Raw genomic sequence first — 19,394 nt, forward strand, 5'->3', positions numbered from 1 at the left:
AATTTGGTTTAGCGTAGTCTACTGTGAGTTTATTGCACGTTAGAGGTTACATGGTACCTGAGCATAGCTTTCAGAATAGGCATTCTCAATAAAGCTGCTATTTCCTTCCCTAATGATCCAGTTTATCTGGTAACACTTTGTTTATACTGAATCTTTCTATGATGCAGACTTTATGAAGCAAAACCTCCCCCCCCCCCCGCAATTTAGTATTGACCTTGGTCTTGGAGTAATGCATTTAGTCACAACAGAATTTTGAAAACAAATGACTGCAGCATTTCTACTTGCCTTTTTACATTGAAGAGTAACTAGGTCCTGAAATACGATACTAAACGAAGCTCTGTAGAAGTAACAGTGGCTTGGTAACCAAAAAAGGAAAGTACATTACCCTCAAGTTTTCTTTGTGCCAAAAGAGTGAGTTCCTTCATTGTTTGGCTTATGTTTCCATAGAGCATCAGAGTTTTGTCACTCTTTGAGTCTGCTAAGTTTCAAAAACGAGAAATAAATCTAACAGAACTTTTAAGCACTCTTTTGTCTGAAGCTACATAATTCAGCTTGCCATAACAACGTGTAGATACAAAAGGCAATGAGATTGGGGGGGGGGGAGACGTATTACTCTCTAACTTTGTCCAAGTTATAATGTAATTCATTTTGGGTCTGCTTTATATGATAATTTATCTTTGGCTAGCAACCCTGAATGCACTCCATATTCAAGGGGTAAATGAAGTTGTAAAGAGCTGAAGAGAAATCAAAACTGCCTGGCAAGATCAACAGATCCAATTCTCTTTTATCTCTGAATAAGTAGAACCGTAATGCTGAACACAGCAGTGGTTTGTCAGGGCATGGAGAAATGCCTTGGTCTGTATGCTGAGCTTCTGCTTACTAGCAGTTTATTAGATGAAGCAGAGGTAGAGCCTAGGTAGTTTTGGATCCTGGACTTAATGAGCTTACTGGCAGGAAAGCCCTGCAAAATATGCATCCTGTACATATATAGACAGTATACACATTTCAACACAAACCCACAGGTCTGAGCCAGAGTGCATATGGGGTGGGGTGGGGGACAACTACACAATCCCAAAAGGCTCCATACATCTTTCTGATCATTCACCACAAACCCACAGATCTGAGCCAGAGTGCATTTCCCAAAGAAAAGAAAAGACTATGCAAGCCCCAGTGGGTTCACATAGCTTCTTAACCATTCACAAATTAACTGGGACACAATACATGTCCCTTGCTCCACAGTTCAAACACAAAACCAATATGGACATATAGTGCATTCATAGGAGGAAAACATTAAAACCACAACACATGTCCCTTGCTTCACAGTTCTCATGCAGAAACTTTAGATCAAAAACCATAGTTAGTTTCACTTTCATTGGATGTGAAGTACTTATGGATAGTGAACTGTTTCTGGCAGCTTTACTGCAGTAGGGAAAAATCACTAAAAAATCACAGGATTGAACAATTTCCTTGAAATAAATATACACAGTCCTGCCATTTTGGACTATATGTGTGTCCAATTTCATAACTCTATGCCCGGTCATTCTGGAAATGTAAAGGGTTAGGCAAAAGCAGGAGCATGTTGCACTCTTTTATTAAGGCAATGGGCATATGCCTTCACATGGGGGTGGAATGATGGGGGGGGGCTTCAGTTCCAGAAGTTCTTGTAATTTTCTGCTATGACACAAGCTATTTATAGGTCCTCTAGGAGATTGGGCACTTGGACCAGGCCCCCCATCTAGGTTGTTGGCTGTCACCACTACTAGTGGCAGAGAATCCCACATGTTGATTATGCATTGTGTGAAAAAGTACTTCCGTTTGTTGGTCCTAGATTTCCTGGCAATCGCTTACATGGGATGACCCCTGGTTCTAGAGTTATGGGAGAGGGAGAAGAATATCTCCCTATCCACTTTCTCCAAACCATGCATGGTTTTATAGACCTCTATCATGTCTCCCCACAGTTGTCTTTTTAGTAAACTAAATAGCCCCAGGTGTTTTAGCCTTGCCTCATAAGAAAGGTGTTCTAGGCCCCTGATCATCTTGGTTGCCCTCTTCTGCACCTTTTCCAGTTCTACAATGTCCTTTTTTAGATGTGGTGACCAGAATTGTACACAGTACTCCAGGTGTGGCCACACCATCGTTTTGTATAAGGGCATTATAATATTAGCCGTTTTATTTTCAATCCCCTTCCTAATGATCCCTAGCATGGAGTTGTCCTTTTTCACAGCTGCCGCACATTGAATCGACACTTTCAACGAGCTGTCCACCACAACCCCAAGATCCCTCTCCTGGTCAATCACTGGCAGCTCAGATCCCATCAGCGTATTCTTGAAGTTGGGGTTTTTCATCCCAATGTGCATCACTTTACACTTGCCAACATTGAATCGCATTTGCCACTTTGTCGCCCACTCCCCCATTTTGGAGAGATCATTTTAGAGCTCCTCACAATCCGTTTTGGATTTTACTACCCGGAAGAGTTTGAGATCATCTGCAAATTTGGCCACCTCACTGCTTACTCCTGCTTCTAGATCATTTATGAATAAATTAAAAACACCGGTCCCAGTACAGATCCCTGGAGGACCCCACTTCTTACTTCTCTCCATTGTGAAAACTCTCCATTTATACCTACCCTCTGTTTCTTGTCTTTCAACTGGTTAGCAATCCACACATGTACTTGTCCCCTTTGCCATGACCGCTACGTTTCCTCAGGAGTCTTTGATGAGGAAGTTTGTCAAAAGCTTTTTGGAAATCCAGGTATACTTTGTCAACTGGATCACCTTGATCCACACACTTGTTGACACTCTCAGAGAACTCCAAAAGGTTTGTGAGGCAAGATTTACCTTTGTGGAGGCCATGCTTCCACAGGCCCAGGAGGGCCTTTTCTTCTATGTGCTTTACAATTTTATCCTCGGGGATGCTTTCCATCAATTTGTCTGGAACTGACGTTAAGCTAACCGGCGTGTAATTTTCCAGATCGCCCCTGGATACCTTTTTGAAAATCAGTGTTACATTTGCTACTTCTCAGTCCTCCGGTACAGAGCCCAATTTCAAGGATAAGTTATACATTTTAGCAAGGAGGTCAGCAATTTCACATTTGAGTTCTTTGAGGACTCTTGGATGGATGCCATCCAGCCCTGGCGATTTGTTAGTTTTCAATTTTTCCAGACAGTTTAGAACATCATCTCGTCACTTATCTTACTCTGTTCTTTAGCCTCCATCCCCAAAAAGCCTGGTTCAGGAACAGGTATATGCTCAGTACCCTCTGCCGTGAAGACAGACACAACAAACTCATTTAGTTTCTCTGCAACCTCCATATCCTCCTTAATAATCCTTTTCACTTCCTCATTGTCTAATGGTCCAACCTCCTCCCTGGCAGGTTTCCTGCTTCTGATGTATTGAAAGAAGTTTTTGTTATTCCCCTTGATACTTTTAGTTAAATGTTCCTCAAACTCTCTTTTCCCCTCCCTTATTGTCACCTTGCATTTCTTTTGCCAGAGTTTGTGTTGTTTTCCATTCTCTTCATTTGGACAGGCCTTCCAATTTTGGAAGGAAGTCTTCTTCCCTTTTATGGCTTCCTTGATGGTACCTGTTAGCCATGCTGGCATCCTCCTGGACTTAGTGGTACCTTTACTCCTTTTGGGTATACAGTCTAACTGGACTTCTAGTATTGTGGTTTTGAGTAAACTCCATGCACTCTGGAGCGAAATGACTCTCCTGATTTTCCCTTTCAGCTTTCTTTTCACCATACTCCTCATTTTGGAGAAGTTTCTTCTTCTGAAATTCAAAATGTCTCTGTTAGACTTCCATGGTGATTCTCTCCCGCATGTATGCTGAATTTGATCACACTATGGCCACTGTTCCCTAAAGAATCGATAACACTGACATCATGCACCATGTCCTGGGTGCCACTTAGAATTAAGTCCAAGGCCGCCTTCTCTCTGGTTGGTTCCAAGACCAACTGTTCTAGGGTACAGTCATTCAGCGTATCTACTCCCACTGAGTCCCACTTAGTGGGAATAGAAAAGTCCCACTGAGTGGGAATGGAAAAAAGAGGAGGGACAACACTTCCACCTGCCGTGGAATGCCGTAAGGAACTTGCAAAATGTGCTTGCAAAACTGACTGCAAAGGAATATGTACATGTTTCAAAAGTGGACTGTGCAGCTTTATATGCTTGGATTAGAAAGCTATCATATATGTCTTTGTTTTAATTAATTAACCCATTAAGTTAGCTTTGCCATTTAAATGCTTTGTTTAATCATTCTAACTGATCTGCTTGTAACCAGTCAATTGAACTGTTTAGTAACGTAAGCTTGTTAATGACAGTTAAGTTATATTAGCTCAATTTCTTAAGAATGTGCTCTGCTGCATATATGTATGCTCAGTTCCATCAAATAAAATCTGTTCCATAGAATCTGATTGATATTTTTTCTATTTGAATGATCCTGAAGATTTTCAGCATTTAACACTGTGATGCAATTTTCAGCAACAATATTGAAATTTTAGGCACTATATTGGTTTTTTGGGGTATCTAAAGGGTACCCAGGTCCTGCTATGCTGCCTCATCGTGGTGGGGTTTCCTGTGAGGGTGGTGGGGTTTCCTGTGATGGATGAGCAACGTACGCCAGGAGGTATACTCCCTGTAGGGTAACCCAAAGCGCGAAGGTCATCCCAGCTGCCCAGCTAAAGCAAGCACCTATATTGGGCAGCAGCGATATAGGAAGGTGCTGGAGGTGGACGATCACTTCAGTAACAACCACAAAGGCATCATTTCATACTGTGCAGGAGAAGGCAATGGTAAACCACTCCTGTATTTTACCAAGAAAACTAGACGGATAGACAAAATAGAATGATTGTCGATGTAGTGCCGGATGATGGGCCCCTCAGGTTGGATGATACTCAACATGCTACTGAGGAAAAGCTGAGGATCTCTCATAGTACCAATGGTGTTTATGACACGGTTAGAGTAAAGCCTTTTGGACGTCTAGCAGCTGATGATGCTGTGCTGGAAAAGAAAATTCGAAGCTGCAAAGACAGAATTACAATGGGAACATGGAACGTAAGAAGCATGAATATGAGAAAGCTCGACACAGTGAAAGATGAAATGAATTGACTACAGATTGTCATCTTGGGCATCAGTGAATTAAAATGGACTGGAATGGGATACTTTCAGTCAGAAAATCATACCATTTACTACTCAGGACACGAAAACCAAAGAAGGAACAGTGTTGTTTTCATAGTCAGGAAGGATATAGCAATGACAGCACTTGGGTACAATGCAGTCAGTGACTGACTAATATCAATTAGATTTCGTTGACAACCCTTTAACATGACAGCTCTTCAAGTCTATGCCCCAACAAATGATGCAGAAGAAGAGGAAGTTGATGAGTTTTATGCTCAAGTTCAGTCTGAAATTGACAGAACATACAAGCAAGATGTGATACTAGTGGCTGGACACTGGAATGCCAAAGTTGGAAAAGGTAAGGAGGAAAACACAGTTGGCCTATATGGCCTAGGAAACATAAATGAAGCAGGAGAATGACTTATTAGTTTCTGCCAAGCCAATGATCACTTCATTGCTAACACATTCTTCAAACAACCAAAGCGGCGCCCTTACACATGGACATCACCATATGAAATGCACAAAAATAAAACTGATTACATTATTGGTGCAAGGAGGTGGAAGAGCTCAGTTATAACAGCAAAGACATGGTCAGGGGTCAATTGTGGAACCAATCATGAACTGCTCATGTACAAGTTCCAAATCAAGCTAAAGCGGAAAAACAAAGCTATCCAGCTTCCACAATGTGATCTTGAGAATGTACGCACCATTTTCAGGGAGAACATCAGGAACCGCTTTGACGTTCTAAACCTCATTGATAGCAAACCAGAGGAACTGTGGAATGAAATCAAAGAAGTTGTTAAGGATGAATGTGAAAAGAGACTGCCAAAGACCAAGAAACAGAAGAAAGCAAAATGGATGTCAGAACAGACGGTGGAAATTGCCACGAAGAGGAGAGAAGCCAAAGTCAAGAAAGATAAAGACCTCAGGAAGGAACTTAATAGGAAATTTCAGAAAGCTGTTAGAAGAGACAAGGAGCAATACTACAATGACATCTGTAAAGACCTTGAGGATGGAAATAAACGCGGAAAAACAAGGCAAGTTTTCCAAAAGATCTCTGAACTCAGAGGGAGGTTCCTACCTTGAATTAGTATGTTAAGGGATGCCAAAGGACAGATAGTAACTGATTCAAAGAAGATAAAACAGAGATTGAAGGAGTATACTGAAAATTTGTACAGCAGGGACATCAACATCCAAGATACTCTAGAAGATATTCCCTACTTGCAAGAACCTCTAGTATGGGAAGATGAAGTTAGATCAGCACTCTAGTCATTACCAAGCTTGGTAATGCTAGGGAAGGCTAAAGGAATTGACAGAATAGCTACAGAAATATGGCAGGAAACAGAAGGCTCTTACCAAACTATGCCAGCAAATTTGGAGAATGACACAGTGGCCAACAGATTGGAAGAGGTCAGTCTACATACCCATACCAAAGAAAGGAGACTTAATAGATGGCGCAAACCATAGCACAATATCCTTAATTTCACATGCTAGCAAAATAATGCTCAGGATCATCCAACACTAGAGCCCTATGTGGAAAGGGAAATGCCGGATGTTCAAGCTGGTTTCAGAAAAGGCCGAGGAACAAGAGACATCATTGCTGATGCATGCTGGATAATTGAGAAAGCCAAAGAATACTAGAAAGAAATCAATATGTTTTTTATTGACTACAGAAAAACCTTTGATTGTGTCGACCATGTCAAATTGTGGAATATCTTTAGGAAAATGGGCATCCCAGAACATCTCACTGTTCTCATTAGAAACCTTATACACAGGACAGAAAGCCACAGTCCAGACGGAACAGGGTGAAACAGACTGGTTCCAGATCGGCAAAGAAGTAAGACAAGGCTGTATACTTTCTCCCTCTTTATTCAATTTATATGCTGAATATATACTGAGAGAAGCTGAATTGGAAGAAGATGAGCATGGTTTTAAAATTGGAGGAAGAAACATCAATAACCTGTGCTACGCTGATGATACCACTCTGATAGCTGAGAATGCGGATGATCTGCAAGCTCTAGTAATGAAAGTCAAGGAACACAGTGAAAAAATGGGACTACAACTAAATGTAAAGAAGACTAAACTAATGACAACGGGTACAGCAACCAGCCCTGACAATGAAGACATTGAAGTGGTTCTGCCTTTTAGGATCGACCATCAACACTAAAGGATCCAGCAGTCAAGAAATATGCCGCAAACTAGCACTTGGTAGGGTTGCAATGAAGGCCTTGGAAAGGATATTTAGATGCTGTGACATGTCTACACCTACAAAGATTAGAATCGGTCGGACAGTGGTTTTCCCCATGACACTCTATGGATGCAAAAGCTGGATTTTGAAGAAGCAAGATAGAAAAAGCATTGACGCTTTGGTGCTGGAGAAGACCTTTGAGGATACCATGGACAGCCAGGAAAACAAACAAATGGATCATGGAACAAATCTATCCAGAATTTTCACTCAAGGCACAAATGACCAGGCTCAAACTATCATACTTCAGACACATTATGTGAAGATCAAGCTCCCTTGAGAAGTCCATAATGCTGGGGAAAGTTGAAGGAAATAGAAGAAGAGGGCGACCAGAGCAAGGTGGATGGAATTGATGATGACAGCAATGAATGCACCACTGAGAGACCTTAAAGGCCAAGTTGAAAACAGATAATCCTGGAGATAATCTATCTATGTGTCGCTAAGAGTCGACACCAACATGACGGCATCACTCACTCACTCAATCAATCAATCAAAAGTTACTTTATAAAACCATCAACATCTGACAGCATGTCTGCCAAATCTCAGGCCTTTATCACTTTTTGAATGATTGCGGTGATCTTAAACATTTAACACTGCAGCACCAAATTGGATTTCTTGCCACCATATTGGATTTTTGGGTTGCCCAGATTTACTTTCTTAAACTACACACATCTTAAAAGATTTCTGCCAAATCTCATGCTTGTGAGCTTAAGTGCACAATAATGACCACTAGCTGCCCTACTAAGATACAGATGTGTATAAAGGCATTGCAATACTTGCAGTTTTATTTTCAATCCTTTTCCTAATCATTCCTAGCATAGGATTGACTTTTTCATAGCTACTGCACACTGGATTTTTTCACTGAGCTGTGAGATCTTGAAATCCACCATAACCTCAAGATCTCTTTCCTAGTTAAGCATTGCCAATTCATTAGTGTATATGTAAGTTGGGTTTTTTGGTCCAGTGTCAATCACTTTGCACACGCCAGCTAAATTAGATCTTCCATTTTGTTGTCCATTCTCTCAGTTTTGGAGTTCTTTATGGTCTGCTTGGTGAACTAAATACTTCACATACTTTGAAATGACACACAATCCTGAACACTTTACCGTTCACTGCTAACTCCATATAATTTATCAACAAATTAATAAGCATCATTCCAGTACAGATCCTTGAGGGATTCCCTTTCTTTCTTCCCTCCATTGTGAAAATTGACCATTTATTTATCCTTTCTGCTTCCTAGTTTTTTTAACCAGTTGCTGATCCATAGAGGACCATGCTCTTATCCCATGGTTGCTAAGTTTACTCAAGAGCCTTCCATGAGGAATGTCACCAAAACGATTTTTTACCATTTTAGTATCCAGGGTTTATTCCTTATCCATATGCTTGCTGACACACTACTCTGTCCCCACAAAAAGGAGATAGGACTGCCCTTTGCAGAAGACATTGTGGTTATTCTCCAGCAAGACTTGTTCCTTTACAAGCTTGATAGGTTTATCTTTAATCATGTTTTCCACAATTTACCCAGAACAGAGATTAAGGTAACTGGCCTATAATTTTCTAGATCTCCTCTTGGATCACCCTTTTAAAATCAAAGTTAAATTGTCTGCTTTCCAGTCCTCTAGTGTGGAGAACAACTTTTAATTGAATGTTGTGAACTGCCTTGAGATAGTTTTTATGAAAATGGTATAAAAATTAACTATACGTTGTATATTTTTGTTAGAAGAACAGATATTTCACATTTGAATTTAAGAATACTTGGGTGAATCTTGGCCAGACCCAGTGATTTGTTAATTTTTAATTTATTGATACGCCCTAGAACTTCATCTCTCAACATCCTTACTTGACAATTCTTCAGATTTCATCCCTGAAAAAGTAGGATCAGCAGTATTTATCTATCCTAGCTTATCTACAGTGACAGCAGACACCAGGATTCATTTAGCTTCTCTTAATTCCTTCTTTAGCATGCCTTTCACTTCCTCTTCCTATTAAGTCAGGCAAGTTGGAACTGTGCATTCACAGCCAGGCATACAATCTTCCAGAGCTTCTCCAGATCACAAAGCACATTCCAACCTGCAGAAAGTAGTTTTGCCTGTCTTTCTTCCCACTGTAGGAAAAGAAAGTTGCACCCTGCCACTGGCTTGCTCCTACAGTTAAAGGATTGTTAGAGAGTTTCTCTATCAATAGATTAGAGAGAGAGAGAGAGAGCAGTCTCTTCCCTCCCCACTTTGGGAAACTCTGGCTTTTACAGAAAGCAATGGAACCAGAGCATAGACAGGCATTTAGTGCTACAGAGGAAGTTGACCTCTGTGTAGATCAAGCAGCAGTGTTTTTGCCAGTCCAGTGTTGTGCTGGGCTGGTGCAAAAGTTGCCTAGAAGAAGTAACACAGCCCAACTGAATCCTGTGCATTCTTAATTAAGCCATAATTCCTGACACAACAAAAGAGTACCTGGAGAGCCTTTAAAGTATCAAAATATCCCGGAATACAATAATGATCAGGTCGCAAGACAATTACACAGAATTGACATAAAAGAGCCCTTTCATTCTGCACTTCCTCTGAATAAGCACTATTCAAGTCCAGTCCTTTGAACTCCCTTAAAACTAAAGTTTCCCATTTAGAATTTTGCAGAGGACAGAACCTTATAAAAGGTCCTGTCCTCCAGTTATACATGTTGAAGATTCCTGGGAAGCATCGCTGCTGCTGCTGCTGCTGCTGCTGCTATTGCTGCTATTGTAGGAGTCAAGTAGTGCTAGCTGCTCACTATTCCCTTTGAAGTCCACCCAGCCAAGTACCCACTGTGCCCTCAAAACCTTTCCCCTTTAAACTGAACCACTGAGCTGCTGAGTCTCAAGTTGGACAGTGGATTGCAGGGTCTAGAATTGCTGAGCTGAAATCACAAGCATTGAGTATTCCTTGCATGGGACTGTTGCTGGAAGACCTACACTGGACTGTCCTGAACACTCTTAGGAATCAGAGTCCTTGGATTATTCTCTGTGTGGGCTTGTCATGGTAGTGTTGCTATGCCTGACTGCCTGAGAGTCCCTGGACTCTCAAATGGAACCCTAAAGAAACTTTGAGGCTAAGTCATTCCCTGCATGGGTTTGCTGTAGGAACCCCAGTGCTTCCCGTTGCTAACTGTGAGCATGTGTTGCACCACACTCCTTGATGCCGCTCTAGCACCTTACTCTAGCACCTCTCCTTGCCTTCACTTTGGCTAAATCTTTGTGAGGGACTCAAAATCTTCCTTCCCAAAAGAAAACAGTGCAAGCCTATGCATGTTACCTCAAAACATAGCCCTACTATGTTCAGTGGATCTTACTGCTGAGGGTGTATAGCATTTCAGTCCGAGAAACCAAAATATGCATTATTTCCATTGGATGCTGATTTGTCAGTGTTAACAAAGCTGAAAGATTCCCTAACTTTGTATTTCATTCCCATGTTTGAGAGGGAGGAGTAACATCTGGTTTTGAAGTTACACGATCACTTCAGGGTGAAAGGGGGGGTTGAAGAGTTGGTCATTGTGACTTTTGCAGTGTTAGTTAAAAGCTATGAAGCTATCAGTCCATTAAGCTAGGGGAAGTGTGTGTGTGTGGTGAGGTTTGAAGTAGAACTTGAGGGAGAAGTGTCTTCCACCATTTGTGTATTCAATGTTATGAACTAGTGTAGTCAAGGTGATAATCAACATTCCATACAGCACATCTGTGTTTGGTGAAAATAGATATTTTAATTTATATATATGGAGAACAGAGTTTATAAGTCCAGCAAAATGCTCCATTTAGCCAAACCCATTTGAAATTTGAAACGTTCTGAGAAATACATTTAAATTTGTTAGAGGCTAATGCCACATTTCCAGAACTGTCCTATTGAGGTCTGCTTGTAATACGTATGGAGATAAGACTTTTTCATCTATTCTACTATTTAATGCCAGCTTTTAAAAAGAACTGCACTATGGGAAGGGAGTTTAATATGAAACTGTGTTGATTGTTAACTATCATGGCAGATACACTGAACCCCAAGAAATGCTTTTTAGGTCAGAATGTTTAAATGGACCACTAAAATGCTTTCTGTTGATGAGTAATATGGTGGAAGTTAATACACATAGGATATTCAGTATCATGGTGGATAAGTGGCACAAGTCTCTTGCTTTCAGCACACAGATAACTTCTTATGTGAGCCTGAGCCTCTATGTGCATGGCCAAGTGCACAAAGGCTCTCTTTACATGAATTATCTTCCTTAAAAAGGGAGGAAGGAGAAATTATGTGATCAGCCATTTACGTGGAGGCTCACACAGGAATTTGTTTGTGTGATGTAAAAGCGGTGCTTACATTGCTCTCCTACCATGTTATCGCCACAATGCTCTTTCAGTGTTGATAGTATATGTTGCTATTAGTATTACGTTTTCCTTTTAGAGTCCTGCAAGCCAGCCACATTCTTTCTCTTCAGCTGAACTTAAAAACTGTACCTAAGTTGACCAGTCTAGGTTATAATTTCCAAAACCAATCCATGAGAGGTAGAATCAACAGGAACAAGTCTATAAAAGACTTGTTGACAGTAATGGTTGAAAGACAATGGCCTAGTTCAGAGCCAGGATTGAACTTTGCCTTCGCACACATGCTCCCACCCGCTACCTGAATGTGAGTGCATTCTGGTGAGGAGATTCAGTGCTGGCTCTGGGTTACATCTGTATGAGGCAGGTGAATAATGTCACATTGTGAAGTCAAATAGAACAGGCTTGGGGGAAGTTGTTTTTAATGTACCCCTGAGGTTTGATCTCTTTCAATATTGATGCTGCATATTTTGCTATAGGTCTACCTACCAGATTACTATCGTGTGTTCAAAAAAATGTTAGTTTGTGTGCTAAAATGTAAGTCTCAAATTGCAATTGCATTTCAGTTAATGATTTGTTAGTATGATATATTTTATATTAATAATGACTTGAATTGCTTTCATTTTTCTTCTCATCTATCAATGGCAAACAGGAAATTTTTTTACAGATATATATGTTGTGGACTGAAATGGGTTGTTTGAGTAGTAGGGTTTGTCATTATCGTTGGAGGCTAATTTGGCCAGAAGAGAAGTTGGAACTTAAGGCTGCTCAATTGTAAAGAAATATTGTTTAACTGCAGTAGAAAAAGGAAGTTTCCAATTCCTAAATATTATCCTTTGCTCCCTATAGGGAGTACAAACAAACCCATAGCAATTTAACTTTATAAGAGTCAGCAAGATTCATGAATAAGTGGCTTGGCAGAGTAAACTACACATATGAAACCTTGAGTAGTTACATTCTTTTGTTTAATGAGTGGTCTCTAATGCCTTTACAACCAAAAATATAGAAGAATCAGTGGGGGAGAAACAAATATCAAAAGACATGCTGTTAAAATTAAAAACAGATGTCTTTATTACAACTTTTCAAGCTATATGTTATATAGTAACTGGTCAGGCCTTCAAGATTTAAATATGAAGTTCCTTAATATATGTTTGGAAGGGCACTGTTGATCAAATGCTACATTAAAAGTGTTAAAAGTGGGCTAGGATTCAGAAAACCGTGAGACTGATTCTCTGGTCTCACTGGGGCTTTAGACTTATTTTTCTTGAGCAGCAGCTCTCATTTAGCATGGCAAACTGCTTTTGAAACAAAGAATTTCTAAAAGAGTTTGTGATGTAACTTGGGGTGGGGGCTGTTCAAAGACAAAAAGTTTTTTAAAACAATCACACTGGACTAGTGTGAGCCTTTTGAGTAAGCTCCGTTCTTTGAATATTAACTGGTCTTCCTTGTCCTAATATCCATATCTCTACTAGACAAGTTATTTCTCCACTCTTGCTCCTTGATCAAAGGACACAGTTGTCACTGATTGAATTTAAAAGCATTACAGCATTAAAATAAAACCAGTTATTTTAATTATATTAAAATGGAATTTATTTCCACGTGTCTAAATGCTGTCTTAGTATCTTATTTGACTATCTTAAGAGGTCTGCGTGGACACGTGTCAGCTATCACTGTCCATGGCTATGCCCTGTTCAAGTGGGGGAAATTAGCATCAAATGGGTGCAGACCAATCAACAGCAATATTACTCTTAAAATGCTGCAGGAAAGCTGACCATGGCACGTACACTCTGGAAAGGACAAAGGAGAGCAGACACACTTTCTTGGAAACCGTTACTTTATTGAGGGGTAATAGGGATACAGAATGTAAAAAGATAGTGGTTAATCTTGAGGCACGTTACCAGGCTACAGTACTGGGAAGAGAAAGATGCCTGAGGGTGAAAGAAAGAGGAAAGCCATTTGTCATAGCTACCTGAGTCTAGCTAGGGATCTGTCTCTCCAGTTGGTTGGCTCAAGCACGAGGTGAGCAATGAGGTGCGCCCAAACAGCGTGGGGCACAGAGTCCATTGGTCAAGTCCATTGGCCATAAACAGATTTCAGCAGCATATCCAGGATTGCCAATGAGAATTAAGGGATTAGGTTCCTAACCAAAAAAAAGAGCAACAACAAACAAAAAAATTCATGGGGGTGGGTGGGCAGAAATAAAAGAAAAATAGTACCTTATTCTCCAGGACTCCAGCAGTGCCCCCTAAAACTCCGAATATAGTTGAATATTCCCTTCCCCCCGGCAACAACATTTTTTTAAGAGCCACAAAATGACACTGTGCTGGAAAATGGCCGGAAATGACATTGGAAGTCATTTCCAGCCACTCAAAACTGCGGATAGGTGAATGTTGCCTATGTTTCTACCTGCGGATAATGAAACTGTCCTAGATACAGAAACTGGGTCTGCAGATAACAAGGGCCACCTGTACCAAAAAGAGGGCAAAAATATTCTGTAATAATATTGTTTCATTGTACAGCAAAGAAATTGCCTTACAGTATGTCATATATTATAAAGGCAGGTTTTATTTTACATATTACACTTCTATTCCACCCTTACTCCAAGAAATTCAAGATAGCATAAAAGGTTTTTGCCCCTGTTTTTTGCTCAAAACTATCCTGTGAGGTAGGTTACATTGAGTGTGTGTGACTGACATAAGGTAACCCAATGAGCTTTTAGGCCAAGTGGCAATTTGCACCTGGGTCTTCCTAGCTGTAGTCCAAAATTCTAACCACTACACTGGTTCTCAGTATGAACTTCTGCAGTATAGTTTCTAACATCAGATACATTAAAACAATCAGTAATAATTCTCATCTCTGTTGTCCAATAGCTTATTAGAAACAACTTTTCTTCAGACCAAAGCTGAACCCACTACAAATAAGACTATCTTAAGTCACTATCTTATCAGTGTCATTCAACAAAAAGAGTGGTTTAATTTTTCTGGCCATCCAGTCATTTTGGCCAGCTACACACCCAATAGTGCCTTGTGTGGACTACATACAAATGAGAGTCAAGCACATAATGGGCACAATATTTCACTTCTCCCATCTTCTCCCATCTTTCTTCAATTCCAAGGTTATTGTGCTTACCCAATTTCCCAGCTGTGTCCAATTTGACAACTGTAAAATTTAAAGGCACAACACCAAAACAAAAAAATCTGTTTTTGTAGTATTTCAAATCGGAGATAGTACAATCAACTACATAACTGCTAAATAACAAATATGTTGCCATTCATAATTTGTATGGCAATGCACTATGTGTTCTTGCCATCCAGTATGGCGACCCCTGCTTAATGATCAAAGAGGCACCTTTTAAAAGTAGTGGTTCTCTTTATCTAGCAGGGCAAGAGCAACTGGCCCTAACAATCCACAGCACAGCATCCCTCCAGGGGCTGTTTCTGGTATCTATCTTATGTTTCTTTTTTAGATTGTGAGCCCTTTGGGGACAGTGAGCCATTTTATTAATTTATTTATTTCTGTATAAACCACTTTGGGAACCTTTTGTTGAAAAGCGGTATATAAACATTTGTCCTATTTGTACCCAGTCTCCAATAGTCTGGCAATTACTGTTGCTTTTGGTAAACCATGGCTTCATAAAAGCTGTTTGGCTAAACTACAGTTGTCTTATCAATCTGTCTCAGTCAGCATTCCCTGATTTTTTTAAATGTTATTTCATTTAAAAATAGTTTAGGAGGACATCCATCACCCATATAGTAAACTCGTAACAAGTAATTGGTCATCATCTACATAATTGTAGTAGAAATAGAAGGCAAGTTCATTTCCAGTATAATTATTGCTAGGGATGTGCTGAAGTGATTCGGCTCTCCGAATCACAGGCACCTCCCTTTAAATCTGAGGGCTCACACAGCCCCTTTAAAGGGCTTGTGCATGCGCAGAGGCAACATGAGTGCCAGTGCCATGCAGAGGCAGCTGGGAGATGCCCCGTCTGCACATGGGCATAGCTGGGGGGGGGCAAGATGGCGGCAGTGGCAGTGATCAGAAGAGGAGCAGGTATGGACCTGCTCTCTTCCACATTAAAGGGGCTGTGTAAGCCCTCAAATATAAAGAGAGGTGCCCGCAATTTGGATAGCCAAATCATGTTTTGGTATATCCCTAATTTATTGCAGGAACCACATTCCTGATATAAAGAGATAAATTGTAGGAACTTGTTTAATCTCTAAATCTGAGAATTTTGAAATAAGACTCCATTTACCTTATCCATAAGTATCTTCCAGTTTATTTTTTCCAATAAAATTGTAGCATGTTTTGGTCCAGGTTTATTGCATTTGTATCCTGCCATTTCTCCAAGGAACTCAGGAAAGCATGTAGGAGATTCACCCTACTTCATTCTCACAGCAGAGCTGAGAGAGAGAGAAAGAGAGAGATTGGCATAAGGTTACACAGTGAGCTTCATTGCTGACTAGAGATGTGAAACTAGATGTCCATGGTTTCTATGTAATACTACAAGTCTGAGACGTCCTACCAGGCCATCAGCTCTCATTTTATTAGTTTGTCTATGTAAAAAGACATAAAAATATGATCCACTGACTGGAAAAATAGCTTGGTCTAATCTTTTCTTAAAGTGTAAAGTGTCTGAAATGCTCATCCTAGCATAACAAGTTTTTTTTCCTGCATGTTGAGTACATTGAATATTTAGCTCTATTTTCCTTGAAGAATGAAATGTCAGAAGAACTGTTTTAGTTATTACTTCAGCTTACATGCAACTGAACAGGTTTTAATTGAGAGAACAGAATTCTTGTCTATTTTTCTTAACTATATTTGTGCCATGTATCCTGTTACTGCTAGAACTACCTTCAGCTGGAAGAGTTGAAGTCGTGTTCTTGTGAAAGAAGAGGTGATTAAAGTTCATATTCCAACTGACACATTTCTGTGATGTGGCAAAATAGCATGCATTGCTACTTAATATTCAAATATCAGAGATGGAATCAAAGTCTCTACATGGGAGAGGTTTCAGAGGTTTCACCATAGTCCCTGAAGACCCCAACGTACTGCAGAAACTTTCAACTTTTTATATAGCATGAGAATCTGGAGAAGTCCAAGGGTGCACAGAAGCCCTTGTTAGCACTCAGGAGCCTGTTTAGATGCTGACCCACACAGGGGGTATTGAAGCACAGACTTTCCACCATACTATCTCCAGCATGGTATTCACCAATTTCCCTGTAACAGATTCCTAGATGTTGTTGACTACAACTCCCATCATCCCCAACTGTAACTCCAGCTGGCCTTTGGCTGGGTATAATGGGAGTTGTAGTCAACATCTGGGAATTCCTGTTAGAGGGAACATTGATATTCACCCATTTTTATGCAAAATGTGTGCTTGTTACCAAACATGCACTTCCTACATCATCAATTCTATAATGATTATTCTGCTATCTGGCTTGCCTTAAATTGGAGGAAAGTAAAATTTCTTGACCAGGAAAAAAATCCTTGAATGCAATTGAGTTGTCTGAATTATCACCCCAACTCCTATCATTCCCAATCATGTTGATGGGGATTTAAGTATATGAAATATAATGTACAAGTTAGACTTTATTAGTCACATTACAAATATTGTTTGGGATTCAAATATGTGGTATAGGAACAGGAGAGAACTTATACCGTATATAGATCTTTATTGTGTATACAAGTTTTATTTGTTCTCATTTGAGTGCAGCAGTTCCCACTGTCAAAGAGAAATTGTTTATTATCATCAAAACTCACCTATCAATCAGCAATGAATTGAGCATGTATTACGGAGGGCTGTGGGCCACCTCCAGTCTCAAAAGGCAGGATGGCTCTGAGAACCAGTTGCAGGGGAGTAATGGCTGGAGAGAGGGCACGCCCTCAACTCCTGCCTGTGGCTTCCAGCAGCATCTGGTGGGCCACTGTGAGAAACAGGATGCTGGACTAGATGGGCCTTGGGCCTGATCTAGCAGGGCTGTTCTTATGTTCTTACTATTTGTTACTTGTATTTTCTGAGCACTGTTTTTATTTTGAGTACTGTATTTATCTGAATAGAAATGTAAGATGATGCCTTAACACATAGAGATTAAATACAATCCTATACACTTGTACAGGGTTATACCTGTATTTACCCACAAAGAGGACTCTGAATCTAAAATGACCCCAACCCCCGCAATTAACAGGCAAGAACTAGGGGGGAAACTCATCTTAGATTCGGATAAATATGGTATCAAGATTATTTAAGCAACTGGCATACTTTTGTCCTAGTATTTGGCCCACAGGCCAGACACATAACAAACATCTATGCAGGGTTTTTCCCCCATTGATACAACCTCTTCATAATAGATAATAATGGTTGGATAATAATGATTTTCTGACAGACTGTATCAGGCTTGAGGTGGAGGAGGATGGAGCTGCTTTGTTTTCCAATGAGTGGAGACTGACAATATGTTCACAGAAATCTTTTGGTAGAAAATGGACCTCTTGTAGTCCTTTGGAAGATGGACCTCTTTGATGAAACAGGAGTAGTTACTCTATGCTTTCCTGGGATGTACTCTCAGTAGAGAGATTGCTCTGATCCCAGTCTAGGAGCACGCTGCTGCTTCTTCCAAGTCGGCTACCACCAGTTAAAGAGTGATCTAAAGCCACTGACCAGGCTTAGACATGGCTTCAGCAACCTAGAACTGTCCAGCTTGAGACAGGCAGGCACTGTACAGCCAGAGTCCACACAACCCAGTTCTAGACAATATATTATTTAGAAAACAACTCAACAGTAGTTAATGACCTTACGGGGTACATGGGGAAGGTTTTGCAAGTAACCCTCCAGAACCTATTAAATCAAACTGAAATCAGACTGAAGCTACTTCTAAGTATATGAACTTTATTAAGAAACCAGGGTTGCACACAGAATAAGGAACTGGGGTGGGGGGTGGGGATAGGGGAAACTGGAAGTAAACAAAGGCACACAGGAATTCAAAAGAAAATACAAAAACATTAAATAACTAGCACTGAGTTTTACCTTAGTCTAGTAGTAGGCAGGTCCTTGGCTGAAAGAGCATTAATCCCTACAGTTTCTCCCTTTCTGGACACTATTAGCAGCTGGTGACATGGTGCCTGGTTGCTGGCAAGTCATGGATGTACTGGTGACAAAATGGTGGGGTTCTTGTCCCCTATATTTTATAGTGGTTAAAGATAGGGAAGGCTTCCCCACTCTTCCAGAAATAGACAGCTCTGGGATCCAATGGAAAGAGTCAGCGGATATCTGATGTAACACTGGTCCTGAGCCAATCCAGGGTAGAAGTTTTCCTTCGAAACTGGAGGTTCCTCCTCCTTAATGGGTCTGAACCTACATGTCTAAAGCTGAGTCTGGTTTGAATTGGCTCCCTATTGTGAAAAAGGGCTTGAGCTTGATGAAACTGTACCCATTTAGTAACAAAAGGGAGGAATGTCCCTTATTCAGAGCACTCAGTGTATGTGTGAGACATTATTGAGCTAAAATGGAGATCTGTGTTTCATCACAACCTCCTTCAGAATTGTGAGTCATTTGTACTACCAAAGAAAGTACTGCTGAGATTTTATAGAGCTAAAGATTTTGTACTATGCAGTACTCCAGTATAACAAACAAGTAGTTAATAATATCTGTAATCCAGAGTCTATTGAACTGGAAAGAGCTGAGCCTTGAAATTAGTCAGACATATTTTTG

General features: G+C 40.4%; 1 protein-coding gene across 1 annotated transcript in view; it reads left to right on the forward strand.

Moving 5' to 3' along the window:
• CENPP (centromere protein P) overlaps positions 1-19,394 on the forward strand; it is a 281,077-nt gene that overhangs the window by 211,374 nt on the left and 50,309 nt on the right. The window lies entirely within an intron of this gene.

This window comes from Hemicordylus capensis, chromosome 2 (genome assembly GCF_027244095.1).
Source record: "Hemicordylus capensis ecotype Gifberg chromosome 2, rHemCap1.1.pri, whole genome shotgun sequence".
Classification (NCBI taxonomy): Eukaryota; Metazoa; Chordata; class Lepidosauria; order Squamata; family Cordylidae; genus Hemicordylus; species Hemicordylus capensis.